Source organism: Hordeum vulgare, chromosome 7H, assembly GCF_904849725.1.
Source record: "Hordeum vulgare subsp. vulgare chromosome 7H, MorexV3_pseudomolecules_assembly, whole genome shotgun sequence".
Taxonomy (NCBI): domain Eukaryota; kingdom Viridiplantae; phylum Streptophyta; class Magnoliopsida; order Poales; family Poaceae; genus Hordeum; species Hordeum vulgare.
The window spans coordinates 207,717,794-207,729,318 of NC_058524.1; positions in this window are offsets into that span (position 1 = coordinate 207,717,794).

Consider the following 11,525-nt stretch of genomic DNA (forward strand, 5'->3'; position numbering starts at 1 on the left):
GTTCTCACACCACCCTCAAGGTTTCTCACGATCAACTCCAAGTGAAGCTATCTAAGGAAATATCCACTTGTACTCCTTTTGTGTTAATGGATAATGTTCATATGTCTAATCCTTGTTGTGAGCATGTGCACCTTTTGGAGGAAAATGCCAAGTTGAAAGAGGATTTTGAGAAGGGCCTTGTTACTTGTATACAAGGCGAGAAGAACCTCAATGAACTTGATCAAAAAGGAAGTTGTGGCAAAGGAGGGACTTGGGTTTGCACCCAAGTTAAAGAACAAGAAATCCTAGAAGAAAGGAAAGACCAAGCAAGGTCTCCCTTTCAAAGAAACATGTGTCAAAGAGGGAGAGGGTGCTCCTAAGGATAATAAGAACAAGTTTATGGGTGGTGGTGCCAAGAGGGGCAATACCACTCATCCCAATAACCCGTCTTATGTTTTATGGCATGCTAATGACGAGCATGTTTATGTCAAATTTGTTGGTTCTCCTTATGATTACATTGAATGGTTTGTTTGGGTTCCTAGGACCCTTGTTACTAACATAAAAGGACCCATTCAAGAATGGGTACCTAAAACCAAGCGTTGATCTTATGTAGAACTTTCCTTTTGTACGAGGTTCATGGTTGCTCGATAGTGGAGCAACAGATCATATGACGGGAAGCAAGGACTTGGTGGTGGACATTTAAGATAGATCACCTATGGCCTCTCATGTCCAATTTGGTGGTCCTACAAAGTCAAAGGTATTGGATCTTGGCAAGGTGGTGATCTCTCAAGATATAATCATTGAGAAAGTAATGCTTGTTGAGACCCTTGCATACAATCTACATTTCGTTCGTCAACTTGCACTCATGGGCTTTTCTAAATTCCTTGATATCGATACCAGGGCCCTTTTGTGGATCAAGAATCTTAAAGTATCCTATGTTGGATATGTTCAGAAAGGTCACTATGTGGTCAACTTCTCGGAGAGACCACTAAGACCGCAAGATGTCTAGTGGCTAAAGTTGATGTAGGATGGCTTTGGCATCGCCATTTACCCCACGTCAGTACGAGAGTTTTGCAAAGTCCCCTCAATGGGGGCCATGCTCGTGGACTAAAAAATGTTAGTTTTTCCAAAGATCTTTCTTGAAGTGCTTGTATCAAAGGGAAGCTACATGAGAATGCTCACCCAGCCACGACTACTATTTATTGAAAGAGGCCCTTGGAGCTCCTTCACATGGATATTTTCGGTCCTCCATTATTTGATAGTCTTCGAGGGAGAAAATATTGCTTGATGATTGTGGATGATTGATGACCCACAAGTATAGGGGATCAATTGTAGTCCTTTCGATAAGTAAGAGTGTTGAACCTAACGAGGAGCAGAAGGATCTGACAAGTGGTTTTCAGCAAGGTAAAATCTGCACGCACTGAAATTGTGGGTAACAAGTGATTGTGTGGTGAGATGATTCGTAGCAAGCAACAAGTAACAAAAGTAGAAACGGTGCAGCAAAGTGGCCAAATCCCTTTTGTAGCAAGGGACAAGCCTGGACAAAGTCTTATAGGAGGAAAAACGCTCCCGAGGACACACGAGAATTTCTGTCATGATAGTTTTCATCATGTTCATATGATTCGCGTTCGTTACTTTGATAGTTGGATATGTGGGTGGACCGGCGCTTGGGTACTGCCCTTACTTGGACAAGCATCCCACTTATGATTAACCCTTCTCGCAAGAATCCGCAACTATGAAAGAAGAATTAAGACAAAGTCTAACCATAGCATTAAACTAGTGGATCCAAATCAGCCCCTTACGAAGCAACGCATAAACTAGGGTTTAAGCTTCTGTCACTCTAGCAACCCATCATCTACTTACTACTTCCCAATGCCTTCCTCTAGGCCCAAATAATGGTGAAGTGTTATGTAGTCGACGTTCACATAACACCACTAGAGGAAAAACAACATACAACATATCAAATTACCGAACGAATACCAAATTCACATGACTACTATTAGCATGACTTATCCCATGTCCTCACGAACAAAAGTAACTACTCACAAAGCATAATCATATTCATGACCAGAGAGGTAATGAGTAGCATCAAGGATCTGAACATAAACTCTTCCACCAAATAATCCAACTAGCATCAACTACAAAGAGTAATCAACACTACTAGCAACCTTACAAGTGCCAATCGGAGTCGGGAGACGGAGATTGGTTACAAGTGTTGAACTAGGGTTTGGAGATGAGATGGTGCTGATGAAGATGTTGATGGTGACGAGTCCCCTCCGATGAGAGGAGTGTTGGTGATGACGATGGCGATGATTTCCCCCTTCGGGAGGGAAGTTTCCCCGGCAGGATCGTCCTGCCGGAGCTCTAGATTGGTTCTACTCAAGTTCCGCCTCGTGGCGTCGGCGAAACCACGAAAAAGATCCTCCCTGAATTTTTTTCCAGACGGGACCCTTCATATAGCAGAAGAGGGGGCAAGTGGGCCAGCAGGTTGCCCACAAGCCCTCATGGCGCGACCTGGGGGGTGGCCGCGCCGTGCAGGCTTGTGGCCAACCCCTGGCGCCCCTCCGGCGCTTCTTCGGCCCAGTATTTTTTATAAATCCGGAAAAAAATCCTCGTTGATTTTTACGGTGTTTGGAGTTGCGCAGAATAGGTATCTCAAACTTGGTCCACTTTTAGGCGAGAATTCCAGTTGCCGGCATTCTCCCTCTTCATGTAAACCTTGCAAAATAAGAGAGAAAAGGCATAAGAATTGTACCATGAAGTGAAATAACAGCCCAAGAAGCGGTAAATATCAACATGAAAACATGATGCAAAATGGACGTATCAAGATTGTTCAAGATATACATGGTATACTTCTCAAGAGGAAAAGTGAGACCCAACAAACCGTCATCGACTTTCCAAATGAAGCTCAAGGCTAACAGGATGCAAATATATTGATGATTAGAAGTGACAACGACTCTGAGTTCAAGAACTACACCTTGGATGAGTTTCTTAGTGATGAGTGGATCAAGCACCAATACTCTGCACCATATACTTGTCAACAAAACGGTGTTGCGTATAGGAAGAACCAGACATTAATGGATGCGTCAAGGACCATGATGGAAGTATTCAAATCTCCGTACAATTTTTGGGCCGAAGCCATCAACATTGCATGTCATGCATCCAATCGGTTCTACCTCCGCAAAGGTTTGAACAAGACTCCTTATGAAATTCTTACCGGTAACAAGCCCAACCTCAAGTACTTCCAGGTGTTTGGTTGTAACTGTTTCATACTCAAGAAAGGAGTTCATTTGTCTAAATTTGAAACTAGAGCTTAAGAGGGTATATTTGTTGGTTATGCTACAAACTCTCATGCTTATCGACGGGGATATAGCCTTAGGGTAGGGTCATAGGCATGACCTATACGTCCTACCAAAGGGCACATCATTATTAGTTGAAGGACTACAAGGGAAAATCCGACTAGATCGCGACAACATCTAATCCACTCGGTACAGATCCACTCGGACAAGTACATTCCATCCACTCAGATGACAGTCAACCACTCGACCGTATGACTCACTCGGGTATGCAAATACCAACAGCCGACAAGGCAGTCGAAACATAGAGGAGGTTCTGTAGTGGGCTGGCATTATGGCATCAATGCTCCATCTTGTAACATAAGAGGTGAGGGGGTGGCGCACTCTATATAAGCCATCCCCCCCACATAGCTAGGGACCAGCTTCTTCTCCCCCTACGGGCTCATTCTTTCCCTAGAGCTCTGGCTCTCTCTATACCGTGTAACTCATGTCCATGAGATAAAACAAAGCCTCTCCGGAGCACGAGACGTAGGTTTGTTATCTCTACCGTGAGAGGCCCGAACTCGCTAAAACCACCGTGTCACCCATTTGCATCTCGATAGATCATGCTCCTTTATCCTACCCCTTTCTATTGTCGAAATCGTTACCACGATAGTTGGCGCCCACCATGGGGCATGGCATCTATCGAGCCATGATGCATACGGTTTGCGTTCGCTCTTACATCTATTTTTCTGTTTTTGATGCATCTTACTTCTATCAAGAACAAGAACACCTCGATGATTCTGTATTCTCCACCGGAGACAAGCAATTCATCAACGAAGAATTCAATAAGTGAAGATCCGACCTTCAACAGGAACTTGATCGATGATCCGGCTCCCGAGCGTCCAAGCACCATTATTGATGGCCTCTTCCTCCAGTCGACTACACAATGGCGAATTCCTCGATGGGGGCGTGGACCCGACATGGTGCGGATGTCGGGGCTTGCCACGTCCCTACACTTGGCGGATCCTCCCTATAGCATCAACCATCCGACGCGGCGCCGTCGCCGAGGCTAGCCGCGTCCTTGACCATGGCACTTCCCCGTACGGTCGATTGCATACGGTAATCTCTGCGGCGGAGACACGGCTTCGAGTCGGTGCTGTCCGCTCCTGCCCAACCGCGACACTTCCCTTCCTCTAGGCAACTGCTCGACGGCGTCGGCCCGACCGGCGCTCTGGCTCCTCAAGCGACAGGTCTCAACAACAAGCACGCGGGTCTCCCTGCCCCGTAGACTGCTCAGCAGCGGCCCCTGCGCCGGGGAGGCGTAGGATCAACCTGTTGGGGAGCGTTGCATGGAAAATAAAAAAAATTCCTACGCACACAAAGACCTATCATGGTGATGTCCATCTACGAGAGGAGATTAGATCTACGTACCCTTGTAGATCTCTAAGCGGGAAGCGTTAAGAAACGTGGTTGATGTAGTGGTACATCTTCGTGATTCAAATCACCGTCATCCCACGATTCGTTCCGATCTAGCGTCGAACGGACGGCACCTCCACGTTCAGCACACGTACAGCTCAATGACGATCTCGGCCTTCTTGATCTAGCAAGAGAGACGGAGAAGTAGATGAGTTCTCCGGCAGCGTGACGGCGCTCCGGCGGTGGTGATGATTGATACGTCTCCAACGTATCTACTTTTCCAAACTCTTTTGCCCTTATTTTGGACTATAATTTGCATGATTTGAATGGAACTAACCTGGACTGACGCTGTTTTCAGCACAATTGCCTTGGTGTTATTTTTGTGCAGAAATCAAAGTTCTCCAAACGTCCTGAAAATTTACGCGGAGCAGTTTTGGAAAATATCAAAAATACCTGCACCAGAATCCACCTGAGGGGGTGGGCCAGTGGGCCACAAGCCCCTGCTCCTCCACCACCCCCTGGTGGCGGTGGGCAGGCTTGTGGTACCCACAGGCCTCTACCGCCCCAAATCCAGCTCTATAAGTTGTCTTTCGTCCCAGAAAAAATAAAAAGAGAAGTTTTCATCGCGTTTTCGATACGGAGGCGCCGCCACCACCTGTTCTTCATCTGGAGGGCAGACCCGGAGTCCGTCTTGGGCCCCGGAGAGGGGAAATCGGCGCCATCGTCATCATCAACCTTCTTCCCTCTCCAATTCCATGAAGTTCTTCGTCGTTCGTGAGTAATCTATTCGTAGGCTCGCTGGACGATGATGAGTAGGATGAGATCTATCATGTAATCGAGTTAGTTTTGACGGGGATTGATCCCTAGTATCCACTATGTTCTGAGATTTGATGTTGCTACTACTTTGCCATGCTTAATGCTTGTCACTAGGGCCCGAGTGCCATGATTTCAGATCTGAAATTATTATGTTGTCACCAATATATGTGTGTTTTTGATCCGATCTTGCAAGTTGTAGTTACCTACTATGTGTTATGATCCGGCAACCCCGGAGTGACAATAACCGGAACCACTCCCGGTGATGACCATAGTTTGAGGAGTTCATGTGTTCACCAAATGCTAATGCGTTGGTCCGGTTCTTTATTAAAAGGAGAACCTTAATATCCCGTACTTTCCTTTTGGACCCCGCTACCACGGGAGGGATGGACAATAGATGCCATGCAAGTTCTTTTCCCTAAGCACGTATGACGACACACAGAATGCATGCCTACATCACATTGACGAACAGGAGCTAGCCACATATCTCTCCGTGTTATAGCTGTTGCATGATGAATATCATCCAAACAAATCACCGATCCAATGCCTACGAGTTTGTCCTACTGTTGCTACTGCCGTTACTTGTCTTGCTTTGCTGCTACTACTGTTGCTACTGCCGTTACTTGTCTTGCTCTGCTGCTACTGTTGCTACTGCCGTTACTTGTCTTGCTCTGCTGCTACTACTGTTGCTACTGTCGTTACTCGTCTTGCTCTGCTGCTACTACTGTTGCTACTGCTGTTACTTGTCTTGCTCTACTGCTGCTGTTACTGTTGCTACTACTGTTGCTACTTGCTACTGTTGTCACTACTGCTGTTCCTTGCCACTGTTATTGCTCGTTACACTGCCGATACTCGCTACTACGATGTTACTACTTCGCTGTTACTATTGTGCTTGCAGATACTAATCTTTCAGGTGTGGTTGAATCTGACAAATTCAGCTGCTAATACTTGAGAGTATACTCTCACCTCCTGTCTGGCGTACCTACAAATTGGGTCGAATACTCTACCCTCGAAAACTGTTGCGAACCCACGCCCTGGTGGGCCATCAACAACACTCTTCCAGTTTCATTGCCGAGGAGTGCTATCAGCATTCTTCTGGTGCCGTTGCAGGAGAAGGTTAGTTGTTTATAAGCATTTGTCTAGCTAACACTAGAGATTGCAGGATCAACCCTTTTCTGGAGCCATTGCCAGGGAAGCACAACTGATGTCAATGATCTACTCCTGCAGGGCTCCGCCCGAGCTCTGCAGAAATCCGATCTAGAGGTAAAACTACGTGGTATAGGTTTGAGTTGCACGTGGCAAAGTTGTGTGTCAAAAGCCCTAAAACCACCAGTATATATAGGAGGAGGGGAGGGGCTAGCCTTGGGGCTCAAGGGAGCCCCAAGGGCGCCGTCTGAAGTGGAGAGGAGGACTCCAACTCCAATTCGGTTTAGGGAAGGAGGAGTCCTCCTCTCCCTTCCCAACTCCCTCTTTCCTTTTGTTTTCCTTTCTTTTGGTGTTTTTTCACTTGTGGCGCCATGGCCCTATTGGGCTAGCCTCACCAGCCCACTAAGGTCTGGTGCGCCACCCTAGGGTCACTGGGCTCACTCCCGAGTGGGTGGGCCCCTCCCGGTGAATACCCGGAACCCATTCGTCACTCCCGGCACACTACCGGAAAATCCAAAAACATTCCGGTGACCAAATGAAACCATCCTATATATCAACTTTTGTTTCCGGACCATTCCGGAAACCCTCATGACGTCCGTGATCTCATCCGGGACTCCGTACAACCTTCGATAACCACACATATAACTCAACTATACTAAAACACCATCGAACCTTAAGTGTGCAGATCCTGCAGGTTCGAGAACTATGCAGACATGACCTGATACACTCCCCGGTCAATATCCAGTAGCGGGACCTGGATGCCCATATTGGATCCTACATATTCTACGAAGATCTTATCGGTTGAACCTCTATGCCAAGGATTCATATAATCCCGTATGTCATTCCTTTTGTCCTTCGGTATGTTACTTGCTCGAGATTCGATCGTCGGTATCCACATACCTATTTTAATCTCGTTACCGGCAAGTCTCTTTACTCATTCCGTAATACAAGATCCCGTGACTTACACTTAGTCACATTGCTTGCAAGGCTTGTCTGTGATGTTGTATTGCCGAGTGGGCCCCGAGATACCTCTCCGTCACACGGAGTGACTAATCCTAGTCTTGATCCATACTAACTCAACGGACACCTTCGGAGATACCTGTAGAGCACCTTTATAGTCACCCAGTTACATTGCGATGTTTGATACACACAAGGTATTCCTCCGATGTTAGTGAGTTATATGATCTCATGTCATAGGAACAAATACTTGACACGTAGAAAACAATAGCAATAAAATGACACGATCACATGCTACGTTCATAGTTTGGGTCTTGTCCATCACATGATTCTCCTAATGATGTGATCCAGTTATCAAGTAAAAACACTTGCATATAGTCAAAAAACTTTGACTATCCTTGATCAATTGGCTAGCCAACTAGAGGCTTGCTAGGGACATTGTTTTGTCTATGTATCCACACATGTATCTATGTTTTCATTCAATACATTTATAGCATGGATAATAAACGATTATCTCGAAATAGGAAATATAATAATAACTATTTTATCATTGCCTCTAGGGCATATTTCCAACACAACCGGCGTCCCCGACATTGATGGTCCAGGGGCCGCCTCTACAGTGGAGGCACAGGGCTGGCGCAGCGCGACAACCAGGACAGTCCGCTCCACCATGACGGTACCTTCCTCCGTTCTACCAATTTCTGCCCATAAATCGCGTCAGTTTGTGAAGCAGGACGTGCACATGTAAGGAAAGCATGCAGCAACGCTTGCGGCTTGAGTGCCTGGGTAGGACTGGCCCGCCATTACATGTGTATAATACACAACATGTTGGTCTTAATTATGCGGCGATTAACACCCATGCTTAATTGCACGCTCTTAAAATGAGTAGCGTACAGGTTATTTCATCATGAAGTCTGAAATTGCGTACCTTTCGGTTTCCACACCGGTTAATTTGGTCTTTACTCCCAGCAAAATAGCATCCATATGTGGACACTTTAGGCCAACAAAAGATATTCTTGGATGTACGTGTATTTGCTAACTTGCAGGCTTACTGAGACAAATAACGCCGTCTGACCGACTCATCATTTATTCCACTCGCCTGATGGCGTGGCGGCCGGATCGCGACCCACTTGTGGTTCATTCGGCCAACTCCCCTTTTCACTCGGTCGGCTAACGAACAGGTTCACTCGGTCCGCTAGCCCGGAGATGATTTTTACACTATGGACAATTAACGTGCATATTCCTTGGTTGGTTAGCTTCAGCATGCAGCCACCGGCGTCATACGACTCATCATCGTGTCTGGCTTAGTCTGCGAGGCCGTCGTTGAACATCCACGCACGACCTTCTATAGCACCGAGATGCCACACACATCGCCACTCTAACAGATGCGTATATAGCACTCAGACGCCCCGCCCTTCGCCACTCAGCCCGTCACGTGTACTTCACTCGACGGCCCCGCGCGTCGTTAGACAGCTAAGACATTCTTCACACACTGCATTCAGTTAAGTAATTATTTATGCATTACCGAGTGTTAAATAAGTCGCATATGACGTTCACTCGGAGGCCACGCCACCAAGTGTACTTGTGCGCTCGGTTCCTTACCTTCATGTCAGATCCTTCACTTTCACAAGTTCAGTCTGATCCTTCACCCTTTAGACTCTTGCTGGTTTTGACCAGCAAGCACGTGGCACACCCAGTGGGTGTCTATGGGTGCAATTTACGCGAATCATTTCAACAAATATTAGATTACTTCGAGAATCTTTTTATGTTAGCTTGTGTTATATTTCATACACAGGCTACCTGGACGCCTCAGTGCGTCGTTCTCGACTCGGCCACCCCGCGCGTCGCCACTCGGTGAGACACGGCTTCATCACTCGGCCACCCCACGCGTCGCCACTCGGGGAGACACGGCTTCATCACTCGGCCACCCCGCGCGTCGCCACTCGGCGAGACACGCCTTCATCACTCGGCCACCCAGCGCGTCGCCACTCAGTGAGACACGACTTAATCACTCGGCCACCCCGCGCGTCGCCACTCGGGGAGACACGGCTTCATCACTCGGCCACCCCGCGTCGCCACTCCGCGAGACATGCCTTCATCACTCGGCCACCCCGCGCGTCGCCACTCGGTGAGACACGACTTCATCACTCGGCCACCCCGCGCGTCTCCACTCGGTGAGGCACGTCTTCATCACTCGGCCGCTTCGCGTATAGACACACCGTGAGACACGTCATCATCACTCGGCCGCCCCACGCGTCGCCACTCGGTAAGACACGGCTTCATCACTCGGCTGCCCCGCGCGTCGCCACTCGGTGACACACAACTTCATCACTCGGCCGCCCCGCGCGTCGCCACTCGTTGAGACACGCCTTCATCATTCGACCACCCCGTGCGTTGCCACTCGGTGAGACACGACTTCATCACCCGGCAACCCCGCATGTTGCCACTCGGTAAGGCACGTCTTCATCACCCGACCGCTCCATGCGTCATCACTCCGTTGGACGCTTCTTCGCCACTCAGTCGCTCATGTGCCGTCGGACAGCTAAGTCATTCTTCACTTCAGCACTGAATTCTATTAAATAAATTATTTTCATATTCTCGAGTGCCACGTAAGTCACACGTGACGTTTACTCGGAGGCAACGCCACCGAGTGTACCTTTGTGATCGATGTTTATTTTCATGTGGGAACACTACACTTCCACTTTATTTGGGTCGAATACTCAAGCGAGTTCATTCGGATCCTTCACTCTTTCAGACTATCGCTGGTTCCAAACCAGCAATCACCTAGCACACCCAGCGGGTGCAAATGGGTGTTATTTACACAAATCACTTCAGCACTCATATTACTTTGAGAATTTTTTACGTTGGTTTGTGTTATTTTTCATACACAGGTTACCTGGACGCCTCCGCGCGCCATTCTCAACAACATTCTCGATTCGGCTGGCCCATGCACCGTTACTTAAATTGGACGCTCCTTCGTCACTCGGTCGCTCCGTGCACCGTCACTCAGTTGGTCGCTCCTTCGTCACTCGGTCGCTCCGCGCACCGTTACTCAACTGGACGCACCTTCGTCACTTGGCCGCTCCGCGCACCTTACTCAAAGTGGATGCTCCTTCATCACTCGGTTGCTCCGCTCACTGTCACTCAGCTGGTCGCTCCTTCATCACTCGGTCGCTCCGCACACCGTCGCTCAACTGGACGCACCTTCGTCACCCGATCGCTCCACACACCGTCACTCAGCTGGTCCCTCCTTCGTCACTCGGTAGCTCCGTGCACCGTCACTCAACTGGACGCACCTTCATCACTTGGCCGCTCCGTGCACCGTTACTCAAACTAGACGCTCCTTCGTCACTCGGTCACTCCGTGCATCGTCGTTCGGCTGGTCGCTCCATCGTCACTCGGTCGCTCCGCGCGCCGTCACTCAACTAGACGCTCCTTCGTCACTAGGTCGCTCCGTGCATCGTCACTTAGCCGTACACTCATTCGTCACTCGGCCGCTCCTGCGCCATCAGACAGCTAAGTCATTCTTCATACGCTGCATTCAATTAAATAGTTGTTTCCGCATCACCGAGTGTCGAGGAAGTCGCACGTGACGTTCACTCGGAGGCCATGCCATCAAGTGTACCTCTGTACTCGGTTGTTTATTTTTATGCGGGAACACTTCACTTCCACTTCATTTGGGTCCAATACTCAAACGAGTTCAGTCGGATCCTTCACTTGCACAAGTACAGTCGGATCATGTACTCTCGTAGACCCTTGCTGGCCCCGAACCAACAAGCACCTCGCATACCCAGCGGGTTTCTATGGGTGTTATTTACACAAATTATTCCATCAAAGATCAAATTACTTTGATAAATTTCTATGCTGGCTTGTGCTATTTTTCATACGCAGGTTACGCAATCACTCGACGCATCCGTGCGCCATCCTCGTTGCTAC